Below are 19080 nucleotides of genomic sequence, written 5' to 3' on the forward strand. Positions count from 1 at the left end.
GATGTTATTATTAATATGTACCTAATACATACTATAATCGTAATACAAGAAGAGATTTTTCAACTGTCAATGTTTGTTACAGGTATAACTTTGAATAAAACCGAACGGTAAGTCATTGAGATGGTTAATTCTAGAGTTTGAACGCTCAAATTTTGTATCCCTAAAAACGATACATTGTGGCATTTTGTTGTAAGTATGTGACATTTATCGCGTTATATCTTTCTAGTAATGAATAGTATTAATTTCAAGAAATAGTCTTATTTTTGTTTGTAGATACAAAAAAATTGTAATGAAATGTTTATTTTATCATGGCGTCTAGTCAGAAAACTATGTTATTTTATCACTGAAATTACCCGTTTTATCTTTGATCCCACCGCTGCCACTAGTTTTGGCGGCGTCGTTTGTTCTTGTATTCCCGTCGTATCAAGACAAAGGAAATAAAATATTATCTGAGAATTTAAATGGGATCAAGGGTGGACTCCGGAGGACCGTTAAACTATGATTGTTTAAAAAATTGTTTTCGCATATTTTTAAATTTGGAATGAAATAGCTTTTTTTTATGCAGAGGAAATACGTTGATTTTTTGTGCAAAGAAATTTGTGTGTAAGCGTTCTGGTGCTGAAATTATAATGAAATCATTAGTTTTCTATTTTATTAAAAAAATCTGGTTAATAATAAAAATAATGAAGTTCTAAATCATACGTGGCCCAGGGTCAAATGTCAAAATAATTTTAATATAATACTAACGAATTAAAAATGAACAAATGAAGTCAAATGTAAGGTAAAATAAAAATATATTTTCTAATTTCTTTTCCGAAAGACATGTCGGCCCCTAGGTTTTATCTAGTATAACACGGCTCAATATAGAAGTATAGCTTTCGATGTGACTAGATGTTAAAACAATGCTTACGTACTCATGCTTCTTTATTGAGTTGGGTTATACTGGCTTCTCTTTAACCCGTCCAAGTTGAGGTGGCCTCGTGTTCTAAGCCAAAACATCGTAAGTCTCATTCGCACGAACGCTTTTATACGTTAAGCCAGCGTTTCATAGCTTTAAAAAACATAATTTGGTGCCCTGATTGGTATCGTGGAAAGAAAAACGTATAATATTTCATATTGGATTGAATGAAATATGAGAAAGTCGACAAAAAATATTATTTGATGTCACACGTGTTCCTAGAATTACAAGATAAAAAAGAATACCATCAAAAATTATCTAAGTACGTTAGTTCATAAAAACTGCCTCAAACCAAAATAATGTAATAACCTACATCTTTTGATCGGCGTTCAGAACGCCAGAAGATATAAATTGGCGTTCTAACTGAACGTGTGTTAGTTTCAAGAATACGAGTAGGAAATGTGAGCATTATTATTTCCCATACAAATTAAAGGCTATGTATTAAAATTTTGAATTTATCATGCAAAATGATGCGTTGACTTTTGTTTAATAAATAATCCAAACCGGTTAAAAGCAAAAAAAAAAAAAATATGTCACGCTTCTTTTTGAGCTAAACGCGCGCTTTATGTATTAATGGAAACTCAATGTTTTGTAATGGTTAAATTATTGTTGGCATTGTACTTATTCTAAATTGTTTGATAAATTATTTCTTTTTTAATGAATTCCGTTTTAGAGATACGTTGATGTATGTATTTTCAGTAGTCGTAGTATATGTTTACCATATTATTAAATGTTGTATTTATATTGTAATGTGCTGCAAATCTTATGAGTAGTTAAATGATTTGATTTGTTGTAGTCGTGGTGAATGGGGTGATTGGTTTGTTATTGATGTTACAGATCCCACTCCTCGTGAAGGTTGGGCTGGGGACTGTGACTTCTAATGAGGGGAGAGCGAGGTCTTGAAACTGGCTGGAGAGATAGTGATGGCTGTACTGTACTGGGTGGCAATGGGGGGCAGACGTCCCGTCTCTTAATCTTGGTGAGCTCCGATACGAGACAGCGGTGCACCTCCTCTATTTTCTGAGTGCTTTTGTTGATGATGCCTGCTAGATCCTCAGAAAGAGGTTGATTGCTGGTTGAGGGCATCGACTGAGCCGGTAAGTTTTCCTTTATTGTCTGAATGATTTCACTCTTCAAAGCCTGAACGTTGTAGAAATCGACAGCGGTTTCGGATGAGTGTAAACTAAGTCCCTGCTGTGCCCAGTGAGTGTTGGCATATTTGATATAAGTCTGATTGAAGGAACTCCATGCTTGTATTGGGTCCGAAACTTTTAAAGAATCCCAGCTCGCTGGAAATGCTTCCGGATTCGTTTCGTACAAGCTGTTGATGTAGAGAGGCCGTAATGTCCAGACAAAAAGCCTCCTAGGGCAATGCACCCTAGGAAGATTGGGGAATTTTCGGTTGAACTCTGTCTCCTCATCCTCATTCTGTATGAATTTTAGGTAAGGGTCGTTAGCAGGGCCCTCATTGTCGGTCTCAGGATCTTGTGATTCTTCCTGGCAGTCCATGTCCACAGAAAGCGTATCCGGTGGCATCTCAATATCGGCCTCTTGGGTAACCACAGGGGCTACACAGAAGTCAACCCCTCTGGAAGATGGGCCAGGCATGGACTCACCGGCATTCTCTTTCTGCAGACGAGAGAATAAGTTCTGATCGGCAGCTCCTGACTTTGAAGCCCCTTTCACTTTTTCTTCCAGGTACGTCTTCATGTAATCTCGGATAGCTTGTGTAAGTACACTCGCTTTACATTTGTTGAAATGCCTTACAGCCTCTTTATCCTTTAAAATGATTTCTATGAAATTTATTCCCTCCATGAATACCATGAGAGGGTCCTCTGCTGAATATTCCCGCGTGAGTTCCGTTTTACTTTGCTCGACTCCCAGTCGAATTCTTTCAAGACTAGTGGTGGCCCTTGACTTTCTCATATCTCACTCTATATCATATTATAGCGTGACCCTTACTCTTTCAAAAACTATCACATAAGTCAATAAAAAGTGGAAGGTTTCTGAGCATTTTCGAAAAAACTGGAGGTACTCCTTTTGTCACAACTCTCCTAACACCGAGGTAAGTTGTGACAATTTTATTTCTAGATAAATACAAATAATATTATGGGTATAAAAACAAAAAAACACATAATTTTGCATAAAAGTAATATAATTATCATTTTTGTCTTGAATATAGGAACTAGAATGACATTAAACATAAAAAAAAAACATTAATTATTTTATGTTATTGATAAGAGATAAATAGTTTTATAAGGAGGTAAAATTATTAATCTAATCGGACAAACAATTATGACAGACATATTGCAGCTCGCCTCCAGTGCAGTCTTCGTGAAACCAGCCTTTTCATTCAAGGCACTGAACCCACTTCTCATTTGATCTGCTATTTTCATAAGGTTCAAGGCAGCATAAGCAAAAGCAATCATTTTCCGCATCTTCATCTAAATCGCCTTCACCCTTCTTGTTGATTTTCTTGGCTTTCTTAGGTTTCTTCTCTTTTTCGGTCAAAACACGCTTTTTCATACTTTTTAACTTCCTTTTTTCTTCTATAGCAGCAATTTCATTCTTGATAGGTGTGTTGGTTAGTACCGCTGACTTGATCTTGCGTCTATTAGGCTGTTTCTTTTTTCTTGGTGCAGCTTTTGGTACTAAACGGCCTAACTGATTCTGGAGAGAACACATTAGAGACAGTAGCAAGAGGAGTACAAGCTCTTGACGTATTTTTGCCACCTAGGAGAGTTGTGACAGCGTGTCACAACTCTCCTAGGTGGCAAAAATCAGGACATCATCGGAATATTATTTTGTAAATTCGAAACAAGATGCATACACAATAAAACATTACCATGCTTAGAAACTTAAATAGACATGCTCCATAAAAAAATAATGAAAACCCATGTTAGTGTTATAGGTTGTGATATGAACACAATCAAAATATTTATAAAAAAACTTACTTTTTGGATATTTTTTCGTGCCGTCGTCGTGCTATTGCAACCACTTGCCATGGGCTCCCGTGCTTACTGCGAGAAATAGCGCGTCACAAGAGAGACTATTGTGCGCTGTTGCTGTCTGGCTAACGGTCACGAATTTTCAGAAATCATCGCTGTCACAACTCTCCTCTGTCACAACTCACCCAGGTCTCCCCTATGTTTACCATATTATTAAATGTTGTATTTATATTGTAATGTGCTGCAAATCTTATGAGTAGTTAAATGATTTGATTTGTTGTAGTCGTGGTGAATGGGGTGATTGGTTTGTTATTGATGTTACAGATCCCACTCCTCGTGAAGGTTGGGCTGGGGACTGTGACTTCTAATGAGGGGAGAGCGAGGTCTTGAAACTGGCTGGAGAGATAGTGATGGCTGTACTGTACTGGGTGGCAATGGGGGGCAGACGTCCCGTCTCTTAATCTTGGTGAGCTCCGATACGAGACAGCGGTGCACCTCCTCTATTTTCTGAGTGCTTTTGTTGATGATGCCTGCTAGATCCTCAGAAAGAGGTTGATTGCTGGTTGAGGGCATCGACTGAGCCGGTAAGTTTTCCTTTATTGTCTGAATGATTTCACTCTTCAAAGCCTGAACGTTGTAGAAATCGACAGCGGTTTCGGATGAGTGTAAACTAAGTCCCTGCTGTGCCCAGTGAGTGTTGGCATATTTGATATAAGTCTGATTGAAGGAACTCCATGCTTGTATTGGGTCCGAAACTTTTAAAGAATCCCAGCTCGCTGGAAATGCTTCCGGATTCGTTTCGTACAAGCTGTTGATGTAGAGAGGCCGTAATGTCCAGACAAAAAGCCTCCTAGGGCAATGCACCCTAGGAAGATTGGGGAATTTTCGGTTGAACTCTGTCTCCTCATCCTCATTCTGTATGAATTTTAGGTAAGGGTCGTTAGCAGGGCCCTCATTGTCGGTCTCAGGATCTTGTGATTCTTCCTGGCAGTCCATGTCCACAGAAAGCGTATCCGGTGGCATCTCAATATCGGCCTCTTGGGTAACCACAGGGGCTACACAGAAGTCAACCCCTCTGGAAGATGGGCCAGGCATGGACTCACCGGCATTCTCTTTCTGCAGACGAGAGAATAAGTTCTGATCGGCAGCTCCTGACTTTGAAGCCCCTTTCACTTTTTCTTCCAGGTACGTCTTCATGTAATCTCGGATAGCTTGTGTAAGTACACTCGCTTTACATTTGTTGAAATGCCTTACAGCCTCTTTATCCTTTAAAATGATTTCTATGAAATTTATTCCCTCCATGAATACCATGAGAGGGTCCTCTGCTGAATATTCCCGCGTGAGTTCCGTTTTACTTTGCTCGACTCCCAGTCGAATTCTTTCAAGACTAGTGGTGGCCCTTGACTTTCTCATGATTTGGGTTGGGGCGGTTTCAATATGGAGGAGTGGGAGCTGTTCCGTTTGCTGCCCAGGAGTTTGTTAAGAAGGTAGTGTTTATGTCTTGTGTCCCTTGTGTGTAAATATAATTTAAATGACATTATGACGGGTAGCAACACTTCCTTATAACCGAAACAAATAATTTGCTCAATATGAACAGATTTGGTGTTTCTGAGCAGAATTAATGATAAAAAGTAATATATTTTGATAATAGTTTGTTATAAAAAATAGTCTATCTCTTCGATTTGATGTTATTATTGGAAAATATCAATTATTGGACCACGAAGTTACGTAGAGTCGAAATAGTGTGCCATTTAGTAATGTTGTAGAAACGCGGGGTTTATATCTGGGCAATCGAGATTAGTTACTACTTATTACCTACAATATGCTGTGGTGTTTCAAAACTATTTTAATAAAAGGTCAAAATATACACTTCACAAGTAAACTTCTAAAAGCTAGTGCTCATACTGTTTCATAGTAAATTAAATATCGTCCACAGGTTAAAATTTTATAATAATAATAACTTTTTGTATCTACCTACTTGATGCTGGCCATCAATTTAATGTACTACGCTTTATTAAAATAAAACAATTAATCTCTCGATTGTACTCTAAGACTGGACCGAATGTGAAAATAGTACACAAAAAAGAAACTATTTTCTTTCTGGCCAGTTTTGCAGCTCGCTAGCCGTAAACATGTAAGCCAAATCGATTAAAAATATCGATAGTTATAAACATATTTCCTAATAAAGACAGCGAGTAGTGGTTAGTGCGATATAGTAGCAGTTATTTTGTGTAGGTGTAGAATAAAAGTTAATATTGCTGTTCCAATACGTTTCTCCGTACTCTTGATCGCAGTAAGATTTCACACTAAAGTATTTATTTATTGTAGGTCACATAGACTCTTAATATCGAGATGTTATGTGGCCCGTAATCGTAACATCACATTGATACTCTTTTTTATTGTACAGTAAGTGCAGAAAATGTTTTTTTTTTTAAATATTATTGCGAACAATAGTATTGTAGATATGCTATAAATATGTAGGTAGTATTACCATTCCTAGTTGTAAAATAGTCGGACATAAAAATTTATTTGTACTTTTTAGATAGTATAATTATTTTATAGGGCGTTCTTAAAGCTTGCCATACACTACCACGTTTAAATTATTTTTTTGTTAGTTTCTCAATTTACTAAAACCAATCTATGAAGAGAAATACTACTAAATAAAGTTGGAATTTAAATTAATTATTTTTATGTGATTATTCAGACATATTAAAAAATCGATCTTTATTTGAATTGTGTGCTTTATTGTAATGTTTTAAGATCCATTCTCTTATAGACGGTGGATATTTTTCTTTCGGACACTATCAACGGGATTGTCAACAGCGTATCAACCAATCCATATTATCTGCAATTCGCCTCTAATACCGCGTCATAGAGTTCCATGCAGAATAACTTGATATGCGTTTACTCATCTCCTTAACTTGAAAATGATTGTTTTTTTATTATATATTAAACATAAAATTACTAATTTTTTATTTATTATAATTGTTTTAAAGGTAAACGTTGTGTGCATATTTAGTTCAGTTTTATATGAAGGCCACTGATGAAATTATGGAAGTGTGTGGCTCGCAAACCGAAAGTGTGAATAGAGAGGTTACTTCTACTAATCAAGAGAAGAAGTTATTACATTCTGCGACAAAATATGTCATTTGTTTTCCAAAAGGTCTAGTCCATTTATCTTTATCGAAAACCAAATAAGAAGTAATCTCTCTTGTTCAGTGATGGTGATTGTCGCCAAGTAGGCAGGCATCGCGAGTGTATGCCCAGTTTTGATTCCCAGTGCAGGGCAAGTGTGCGAATATAGTTGACGTAAAATTATGTTTATCAAAATTCCGGTTGTGTTAAATTATTTAGCAATGTTTGTGTACTTTGGACATTATATTTGAAAGGTGTGATTATGTTTTGGTTTGATGCTTTTAAAATCCTTTGATGAAATCGTAATCTCACTAGTTTTGTAAATTTAAATTTTGTAACACTGCTTTTTAATTAAATTTATACGTTTTGTTGTCGTAGAAATTTGAAATTTGAGTAATTTTTAGTATTTTTTTATGTGCAAGATTTTTAATATTGTTTTAAACTAGTAGTCCCTTAGCTGGGCAAATTTCTTGTTTTTTTTTTTAAACTGAGCGCTGAAAATATTCGCAAATATTCTGTATTTATGATTTGAATTTGAGGTTGCGTATCAAATAACTATGGATAATAACAAAACAATGCCTTATTTTATTTCTACACGCACTATTTTGACACATTCTTTTTCTTACTTCTTTTCTGACTATTCATTACACTGAGTATTTTTTCAAATGAACCAGTTACCAAGTTTTGTATTTTACGTCATGCGCATTAAAAAAATATATTTTTACAAACATGTTGTTAAGAATTTTTTTTCTTTTAATTCTCTAGGAAATGTCAAAACTTATAAAAATGCATAACACTTTTGTTACTCACCTTTACTCCAGATTCAGTCTCATTTACATTAACAGTATTTTGATAAATTTAGTTGATAGATAGATTGAATGTTGTGACAGATTTTTTTTTGTGATTGTGTTAAGATATCAGTGTAATGAATATACTTAATACATATTCGAATGAGCTTCTTAATTAAGAGAAGATTGCGACTGATTGTTATCTATTGATAATCAAGTTCTTATGCAATTTTGATGTGCGATTTTAAGCAGTTAGGTTAAATAAAAGGTCGAGTAAGCGAAATTATTTATTGTGCTAAATAAAATACGTGAAGATCACTCATTTTCCTATGACTTATATAATTGAAAAGCTTTTCGTAATGAAAGTATATTTGAATTACAATTATATGAACAATATAAGCATAATGAAATAAAACACTAATGTTAAGAGTATGTGTTGATTTTTGTATCGAAAATCTATTTAACCCTCGGAGAACCGTGCGTAATATGTTTTTACGATCATAAGACGTGATATGACAGTCTTCCCAATAAAATTTATTTAATGTTTCATGCCACAACCCCGTTATGAGTTTCAACTCTAATTTTAAAACTCACATCTGCCAAATAATTCTATGAACAAATTTTTAACGTTTATGCATTTTACGTACAGCTTTGATGTATAAATAGATTTTCGCCTATGAAATTCTAAAATGGTTGTAATAATTGTGTTAGCTATTGTTTTTAATTTAAGCGCACGAATTTATCGACTTGACTAAATTTTGTATACTTAAGTTAATCGTTGAGCGTTACAAAATAATGTATTTTTTCATAACTCGCATAAACTAAGCACACTCTTGCCTAAAATGTCGTGAATGTACACTACGCATATGTGATACACGGTTTATAAATAAACAATTTATTTGTCAATTTCTTGTTTTATTTTCGTGAGCAACTGTTATTCTAATAACTATACTAAAACTTACTTACTAATACCTACAAATGATTTATATAGTGTAGTGTGTATAATTCAATAGATTAACCTAAAAAATTCACTGCCAATTCGCACGCCATAGAGTTCTATGCAAGAAATAAGACGGTATTACGAGCGTAAATTATATATATTTCGCTTTGTCTGTCTATTTATTATTGGCTTGATTCAAAACGGCAAAATATGAGTATGAACAACGCAGGATCTGTAAAACAGAGATTGTTTGTTTAAACGCGCTAATCTAAGAAACTACTGATTCAAATTGAAAAATTATGCGCTGCAACTATGAGGAGCAAAGATATAATGGAAAATGTGAAAAAAAAATCGAGGAAAATTATTCATGGCTTCAATGATGCCCAAAATAACTATTCCACGCGGACGAAGTCGCGGGCACAGCTAATAAGATAATAAAGCTCTGAAGAGGGGCGCCGGGTAGACCGAAGCGGCACGACGTTACAGTATGATAAAAGTCAAACACAAAATAAATATTTACTTACATACTTACCATGATAAATGTAGGTCTGGATAAAGTAATGTAATGTCCGGCTTTGAAGACGATTGGCTTCTTCATGCACTCCATGGCAAAACATAGCTTTTTACGGAAATGTACGTCCTGGTCGTACCAAGGGCATTGATATAATTCGTCTCTTAGTTCTTGACTCTAAAATAATGTAGCATTAGTTATTATAGCACCAGCTGTGCCCGCGACTTCGTCCGCGTGGAATAGTTATTTTGGGCATCATTGAAGCCCTCAAGAATAATTTTCCCCGATTTTTTTCACATTCTCCATTATTTCTTCGCTCTTAATAGCTGCAGCGTGATGTTACCTATATAGCCTAAAGCCTTCCTCGATAAATGGTCTATTCAATACAAAAATATTTTTTCAATTAGAATCAGTAGTTCCTGAGGTCCCAAACAAAAAAACTCTTCAGCTTTATAATATTAGTCTGGATATAATGTAAATAATGTAGCATTATCAGTCCTATATGGATAGGTATTCCTTCATATGAATGATCTTCCTCCTGACTTCAGTCCTGGTTTCATCCCCATCAATCTGGAGAGGCTCCCGGGTTATTACTGTGACCATGGAGTCTGGATTGGGTCAGGTATTTACACGAAGCAACTTGAATCTGACCTCCGAGCTTAGCAGGTAAACTTAACCCGTATTGGATCGATCATGGTTACACATTCAGTTGCCTTAATGTGCTGGTTTCCTCACGATGTTTTCCCTCACCGTAAGAGCATCGCTTAGTATTCCAACTAATATAGTTACATAACTTGGAAAATAGTCATTGGTATATGGCCGAGGTAGGATTTTCACCAGTGCCTTTTATGCGAATCACACATTTTAACTGGACACTTTACCGATTCAGTCAACAAAGCTTCTTACGATTTAAAAAAATCCGGTTGAAAAGGAACACTATCTGCGTAATATTACTGGCTTGTTATATTTATACAGGCGGGTTGCTAGCCGTTTGCTATAAAAAAAAGTATAAAAGAACATTACTCTGGAGGTTAATTCGTTGCCAATCCAGCAGTAGAAGTAGAGTTGAGCCAACATACTCAGCATGTAGTTCACGGATGAGTAGAACTGAATTGTATTGGGTGGTTCCTGCGGGAATCAATTTTGAACATGTTAGACCAAGATTTATTCAAAATAAAGCATGTTTTATTAACAAGCCAACAAATGAAATGCTCACCACGCTAAGTCGAAACGCAATCAGACAAACAATACCCACCGACCCAGACATTTGGAAAAATATACTGGCATTAACAAATTTCTCTACGGAGGCAATGAATCTGAAAACAGATGAATCAACATGTGGCCAAATTTTTTTAATAGCCCGTTTTTACCTTCTAAGTATGGAACCCTAATGAAAGAAGAATCCCAAGAATTCCTTTCACGATTACGACATCCATGGTACATCTAAGTATAAAAGTGCCGGATAACACAGCTGAATATTCCTAAAAATAACGAGCAACTTCACTGCTACAAGGATTAATTGGATTAAATCTTTCGGAATGAAATAAATAAAACTATGCTTCACTTTACCTTATAATGGTTTGATGTTGGTTGATACACTGATTCAATAAAATATTATTTTCTTTGATGATATCATTGCGATCTTCCCGAGTCACTCTACTGGAAAATACCCTTTGGATCTATAAAAAACAAAAGCTGTCAAAAAATAGAACTCCATAGAATTGAGGTATTATTCCGATTTCTATGGCGACTTCAAATCAACATTCCACGTATGATAAATAAAGTCGAATTGTTAATAGTTCAAAACAGTCTTCCGAAAAAAGCATTTTTTTTTTGTTAAATCCTACTAATATTATAAATGCAAAGTTTGTGAGTAATATCAGTATGGATGTTTGTTACTCTTTCACGCAAAAACTACTGAACCGATTACGATGAAATTTGGTATGTTGCTAGTCGCGGGCGGCCTCTAGTGAACAATAAAACCAAGGAAGGAAGTTCTTTTGGTACTTATTCGTACTGCTGAAATGGGACGTCACAATCACAACTTAAATACATACGAGTACCTTCATATAAATAAGTTTACACACCTTGCGGAATAGACAGAGTCAACAGTCTTGAAAAGACTGAAAGGTCATGCACGTTCAGCTGTAAGGCTTATGATAAATAAATAAATATACACGGACACATTACAAAAATTGAGTTAGCCTCGAAATAAGTTGGAAAGAATTTAGATTCAAGTAGTGGTTGCTAGCCCATCGCCTAAAATTAGTTTACATTCCTTGCGGAATAGACAGAGTCAACAGTCTTGAAAAGACTGAAAGGTCATCCACGTTCAGCTGTAAGGCTAATGATAAATAAATAAATATACACGGGACACATTACAAAGATTGAGTTAGCATCGAAGTAAGTTCGAAACTTAAATCTGACAGAATTCAGATTCAATCAGTGGTTGCTAGCCCATCGCCTAAAAGAATCACAACTCACTTTTCCTATTTTATCCTTGACGATATCAATCTGTGCGCATCCGAAGCTGATGAGTGTGATAGCGATAGCGTCCGTGGTTACGAAGGAATACGTGCCCATGAACGCAAAGCCGATTTGATACAAATACCCGAGTTCGTAGTCCGGGGATTTGTCAATGTTGCCAGGCATCCTGCAAATTTGATAGAAGTCTATTTTGATATCGTTTGAGGTGTTTTGGTTGAATTAGGTTTCATCCAATAAATTTTCTACATACATATAGTCACGTCTATATCCCTTGCGGGGTAGACAGAGCCAACAGTCTTGTAAAGACTGATAGGCCACGTTCAGCTATTTGGCTTAATGATAGAACTGAGATTCAAATAGTGACAGGTTGCTAGCCCATCGCCTAAAAGAGGAATCCTAAGTTTATAAGCCTATCCCTTAGTCGCCTTTTACGACATCCATGGGAAAGAGATGGAGTGGTCCTATTCTTTTTTGTAATGGTGCTGGGAACCACACGTAAATGTAAATATAAATTTACACATAAATTTTCTATAAATATTATTGTTTTTTTTTTTCATTTTAATCTATGGTAATGAACAAAAGAAGGTCTTTTTTAATTTTGTGTGATATTTTTTCTGACTGAAATAGGTTTCCATGGATTTTTTATGAATAAAGATATGGTTTGGTTAGCGGAACAAAATGTACCTAATTGTGTGATCAAAAATCTTAATTGATAAAGTTTGACAATTTTTTTTTTTTTTTTTTTTTTTTTTTTTTTTTTTTTTTTTTTTTTTTTTTTTTTTTTTTTTTTGGACAAATTAATTTGACGAGTGGACTGTATATATAAATATATATATATATATATGTATGTATAGTATAGTATAGTATAGTATAGTTATTACAGGTGCACAGAGTATTTACAACAAACTTGTATTTTATTAAAATAACAATTCTCAGGGACCCAGCGCAGTGAATTGCTACGTTTGGGCAGTCCAGTTACTTTATTTTTGTTCACTTTTATATGAATCCTTCTATGTACTTACCATATAGCGAATGGATACATTCTGGGTCCTTGTGTGATCAACGGAATCGGGAGCCATTCAATTAAGTTCACTGTTACGATTGTTAGCAAGAAGAAAAACAGTTTCCGCATTTTGCGGTATTGTGTCGAAAGAATTCTAGAAATAATAGTAATCATTTATTGTTTTGCCATTATCGTCTCTTCATTTTTCCGCTTTACGATATTTAATTTTTTTGCCGCCTTTTTTTAAAGTATTTATTAGGAATGGCTGATAACTTGGAGTGGAGATTCAAAGCCATATCTCCCTCCACGTCATCAGCCATCCCTAATAAATAATTCTCGTTCTTCCGATACCTATTCTTTACATAGCGATTTTTTATTTTTTTATTTTAATTTAATATTAAGAGTAGTTCTGGGTCGGAAGCCCGTGTTTCTATAAGACTAAGAGACAATGAATTCTGATGTAAAAACACTATCAATTAAAAGGATATTAATACTTACTCTCTTTGATCATCACTTTCTGCGACAAAAGTATCACAGTTCATGAATTCTAACAAATCAGCTAACCCTTTCTTATTAACCACCACTGAGGCCATTTTCAGACACGTAGAAGCTTGCGTGAACAATATGTAAAGACCCATAGACACTGCTTCCAGGTCACCCCATACTTGGCCTAAGTATATCAGAATAAATACAAGTATGCTGTACTGCAGAAACAAGGTGAATATCTGGTAAATATCATAAAACCTGTTTGGGTTTTCCGTCATCCATATCCCTAAATATTTGAGCCATCTCATATGTAAACTTAGGAAAAGTTTCACGTTTTTCTGGGCCATATTTAGTCGAGGATCAAACAACTTGACTGTGATCTGTCTTTATTTGGAGAAACAACAAGTAAATCACGATTCGATGAAGGCTCTTCAAATTGTATAGTGTCAAATAATTATAGACGATGCATTTGTGATTGACGAACGATTAAAAGTTTGCGTTAATTTTGCTTCGGTAACTTGTTATTAGTAGAAATTCACGGCACATTTATCGCGATTTAATTAGTTCCATTAGCCAATTCAGAATATTTAAGTTTAAATTTAATTATTAGAGAGAAAAGTCGGAAGGTAGACCCCGGGCTCCGAGCGCAAAGATAAGGACAGATGTTCTTCAATAAAAGGAGAGAAAAAAAAGAATAAGATGTTTGAAAATTTTATTTAGTCCTCTGTTTTATGTAAGTAACTTAATTTCTTAGCAAAAAGATTGTAGGCACTTCATCTTTTGGAAACGAATGTGCAAAATATCTAAGAAAGTAGATGCATAAAAGTTGTGTAAAGAGATATATAGAATGTATACTTATTGCTGTGAATTTATTTGTGAGCTTGATTCAGTACCGCGAAATATGAGTATGACATCCGAAGAACCTGAAATATAAATTCTTTACAAGTTGCTTTCATAATGTGTTTTTGATAATCAATTGTTATATTCTTGTTTTCTCTATATCTCTTCTTAACTCGGATCAGACGCATTGTCAACGGAGGTCGATGTAAAATAAATTATACATTATAAGAAATGCATATTAATCTAAAATAAGTTCAGTTTCTTAGGCGCTATTATCATTTAGGCGACATGAATTTCTTACTTACGGCGATATAAGTCTGCCACGACAGCGATATGTAGTGTCCGGCTCGAAGGACCATAGGGCGACTCATTCGCATCAAGGCGAACACGAGGTCTCTCTTGAAGCGCACGTCCTGCTCATACCATATGCAGTCATACATAACGGTGTGAAGTTCATCGCTCTGAAAAATGCATGTTTAAAATAGTAAAAAATTAGAAGATTTCGGGTATAATTAAAAAGCAACGTCGGACGCGACTTCCCATACAAATTGCAGAAAAAGTTAGAGGTTATGTGGCAGAAAACTTAATTTTTATATTATTCTGACCCATTTTTTATTTTTTAAAAGGTAATCATCATTCATCGTTCTCAAAGTCATTTTAAAAAGTCTGTTTATATTATATGATGTAACCACATCCAGCGCTGCCCCAACAATAAAAATAACGATGAATGACATTAAAATCAGTTTACCGTCATTAAGTTATAATTAGCGGCGGAAGTTTAAAGTTGGTACTTTTTTAGTAAAATGAATCTGGACCTTTCAAAGAGCAATGTCACATCATGATTTGTATTGAATTTATCTTCATGCATCCTCCTCCATGCAATAAGGGGCCGTGAAAGAGTGGAAGTCTTCTGAAGAATTTATGAATTTTATCCATTTATTGCACAAAATAATTAGACATTCTCTACCATTCTACCCTGAGCAAACAGAGAAATAGCGTGTAGCGCAATAAAGTGAATATTCATATTTAAAGTACAAACACAAAATTTTAATTAATTCAAAAGACAAACATCATAAAACATAAAACTAAAAAATAAAAAAAAAATACCCATTTCTTTTTTTTGAAAGACAAACAAAATACAATTTATCCGTTAACTTTACCGTTGCAGTAAGCTCATTCCCACACCAGCAGCAAACAAACAACTGTGTGCTCATCACCAAGAGATAGCTGATCATGGAGAAGAATTGCATGCTTTGCCATTTCACCACCAGGAGGCGTAAGGCGGACATGCAGAATATCCCCACACTACCTGTTAGTTGGAATAATAAGTAGGTATGGTAGGCGTCTTCGACCATTTGGGTGAATCTGGAATAAATGTACATACTTACAGATAATCATTCTATAATTTTAGCTTCTTATAATTTTAGAAAAAATCACGTCTAGGTAATAATACCAGTTAGATGCGGTTTAATCTAAAGTTTTTATACATACAAGATCGTTAGACTTGCAACAGCCTGTTTTGTGTTAAACCAACAATTTATTTATTTAAATAAATTATTAATTATTTATTTTTTTACTATTTAGTAAAAAAATATGTTTTTCTAAAAAAATAAAAATTATGCTACCTATAATGTGTTCTTACGTGACAATAGCCTGATGTTGGTTCACGCATTCGACCAGAATTTTATGGTTCTTTGACATCATTTCTTTCTTATCTGCTGGCTTTAATCTGTAGTCGACCGAAGTAACCTGGTGAATATTTTTAGGTAGTATACATATAGTTTAGTACTATGAGGTTTCTCAAAAAATAAGTCCAATCTTATTCCTACCTATACCTACTTATGGCAAGTTAATCAGCTTTAGTTGTAATTTGAATTAACTTTAGTCATAATGTGTCATTATAGGGGTCGGTTAAAAGATAAACTTTCAAAGTCTATTTAAAAAAATGAAGGTCATTTTAAGAAAAATTGAGAGAAAAAATTACGAACAAGTTCACATGTCTCTAATGTGTAGGACTTAGGATGAGGGAAAATCTCATGAGGAAACCTGCACATTCGGGCAACTGGCAGTGTAACCATGATACAATTAGGTTTTCCTGCAAAGGTTGCGGAGGGCAGTTGGTGATCGCTTCGTGTAAGAACCTGTCTTCCCTAGTCCAGGATTCATGATCAAAGGTTAACCCCGGTTAGCCTGCAGATGGGGGAGGATGTAACCGGAACTAAAAACCGGGAAGCAAAGGAGTCTAGGTCAAACTTAGGTTTGAATACAAAACATACTCTGATACTTACACTCAAAATTTTATCTTTAACAATTTGTATCTGAGCGCAGCCAAAGATAATAGAGTTCATGGCGACACTGTCTACCCCGAAGTACATGTAGGCGCTGATGCAAATGGTGACCAGTTGAAATGCGTAACCCAGCTCGTACTGCGGAGACGAATCGGGGGTCACTGGCATCCTGGAGAAGGAAGAATCCTGGATCAATGCTACACAGCTTGGATTTTTCCGATGAAGCGAGGTACTCGTAGAAGGGCCACCGAGAAAATTCTATTTCGATACGAAGGCATTATACTTTAATCCGCCTTCAAAAAAATGGTTGTTCTCACCTTGACCTGTATGTTTGTATGTATGTTTGTGTGCATGGTTGTATGTAGGTATGAATGTTGTTCGCGATTATCATGCGTTTCACTGAACCGATTTTGATGCGGTTTTCAAGAAAGTGTTTGTTACATTTAGGCGAACAGACATGCCTACATATATTCATGTCTATATCCCTGACGCGGTAGACGGGGCCGATAGTTTCAAAAAGACCAATAGGCCACGTTCAGCTGTTTGGCTTAATGATAGAACTGAGATTCAAATAGTGTCAGGTTCCTAGCCCATCGCCTAAAAGAATCCTATGTTTATAAGCCTATCCCTTAGTCGCCTTTTACATCCATGGGAAAGAGATTGAGTGGTGCTATTCTTTTTTCTATTCGTCGTCGAGCTGAATCATGGCTCCCGATAAAGTGAATGATTCGGCTCGACCGCCACCAAGTGATGAGTTAATAAATCTAACATATCCATTAATACCTATAACATACTCATATGGTCACATCTATATCCCTTGTGGGGTAAACAGAGCCAGTCTTGAAAAGATTGAAAGGCCACGTCCAATAAAATAAGGTGTGTTAAATCACGATTTATCCTTCTGTTTTCTGCCCCAATACAAACATATAATTCTTGAAAATACGAAAATACCCACCACATGTTGAAAGGGAAGTTCCTGCTCCCCGCGTCATCGAATAACGGCTTCAGAGCCCACAGCCCGCATGTCAGCTGGGAGCTCACCATGAACCCCAACAAGAACCTCTTGATCCTGGAAGCTTCCACCCTCAGAATCCTGGGAATATCATAAGAACTTTCTATCGCTTCTTCGTCCTACAGCTTTTTAAAGCGGGGCCACATCTAGCCTTTTGTGTTGTGGTCAATCGTCAAGTGACAACCAACTGGACTGTTATCTAACTTGCAAAAAGACATAATAATTAACTGCATGGTCCAATCTTTTGACCAAAAAACGAGATTCTATACATAAGGATACATATACATACATACATACATATGGTCACGTCTATATCCCTTGCGGGGTAGACAGGGCCAACAGTCTTGAAAAGACTGAATGGCTACGTTCAGCTATTTAGCTTAATTATAGAATTGAGATTCAAATAGTGACAGGTTGTTAGCCCATCGCCTAAAAAAGAATCCCAAGTTTGTAAGGATATCCCTTAGTCGCCTTTTACGACATCCATGGGAAAGAAATGGAGTGGTCCTATTCTTTTTTGTATTGGTGCCGGGAACCACACGGCACAATAAGGTGTATCCTTATGGTGCCGTGTACAGTACACAGTACAGAAACCGTTTCCTAATTTTGTTTTTTAATTGGCCCCAAACTGGCATCACGTGTAGTATACAAAGTCGGCCTTTACTCGTATACTTACGTACCCGACGCCAACGCCGACGCCTCTTTACCTACTCCTCAGGTAAAGAGCGTCTTGTCAGTCTACCTAGGGACTACATATATCCACTTGACTCCATCCTTTCATATTTATTTTGCTTCATATAAACTTATCGGCTTTGACGGCCTCTGTAGCGCAGCGGTAGTACACTTGTCTGTGACACCGGAGGTCTCGGGTTCGAATCCCGGCCAGGGCATGAAGAAACATCGGAAAAGAACTTTTTCTAATTGGCCTGGGTCTTGGATGTTTATCTATACATATAAGTATTTATTACAAAATATAGTATCGTTGAGTTAGTATCTCGTAACACAAATCTCGAACTTACTTCGAGGCTAACTCAATCTGTGTAATTTGTCCTATTCCTATATTGATTTATTTATCGTCTTATAGTATTCTTCCCTTTATCCTCACTCTTACTTACCTTTCGCTTAGCTTACAGACGGACATATTTACCTCTCATGTTCCAAAGACTGAGGCTGAAAAATATCCGAATTCATCTGCTCCAGTATACTCCTTAGTGTATCATCGTTTACGAGAAATACTGTCACTTTGAAACAAAGGCAGGCTTGAGTGAAGAGTAGGTAACAAGCCTGTGATATAGCCTCCAAGTCTCCCCACACTTCCGCTATATAGATCAGTTGAAATATTAGAAAGAGGTATTGGAAAAACACCATGAAATATCTGTAAGTTTTGCTTAAAATAGATTCTTCTAATGGAGGCAGCCAGACGCCCATATAACGCATGACAAATCTAGCGCGGTCCAAGTAAAGATCTTCACAATTAAACATTATGATTGAGGATGTAAGGTTTAAATTATTTGACTTTAGCAAAATATATATAGAGTTATGGCTCCAGTGGTCAAGACTCAGGTAGTCCAGGCTGAAGTAGAATTTTTCTTATTTATGTACCTAAACCATTTGTGTTATAATTACCTACTTAGACATTTGTTGATATAATATGAAAATAAGGCAAATTGTTAAGTTAGTAAGT

General features: G+C 35.7%; 1 protein-coding gene and 1 pseudogene across 5 annotated transcripts in view; one reads left to right on the plus strand and one right to left on the minus strand.

Moving 5' to 3' along the window:
* LOC106130111 (spastin) overlaps positions 1-8735 on the plus strand; it is a 26276-nt gene extending 17541 nt beyond the window's left edge. For 3 of the 5 annotated variants that reach the window (XM_013328880.2, XM_013328897.2, XM_060949321.1), the window contains one exon: positions 83-8735. The gene's annotated coding sequence lies outside the window, so the exon portion shown is untranslated. The remainder of the gene's footprint in view (positions 1-82) is intronic. The other 2 variants (XR_009657252.1, XM_060949320.1) reach the window with 2 other exon arrangements.
* LOC106143282 (uncharacterized) lies at positions 8651-18878 on the minus strand (annotated as a pseudogene).
* Positions 18879-19080: the final 202 nt, after the last annotated feature.

The sequence above is a fragment of the Amyelois transitella genome, chromosome 18 (assembly GCF_032362555.1).
Source record: "Amyelois transitella isolate CPQ chromosome 18, ilAmyTran1.1, whole genome shotgun sequence".
Taxonomy (NCBI): domain Eukaryota; kingdom Metazoa; phylum Arthropoda; class Insecta; order Lepidoptera; family Pyralidae; genus Amyelois; species Amyelois transitella.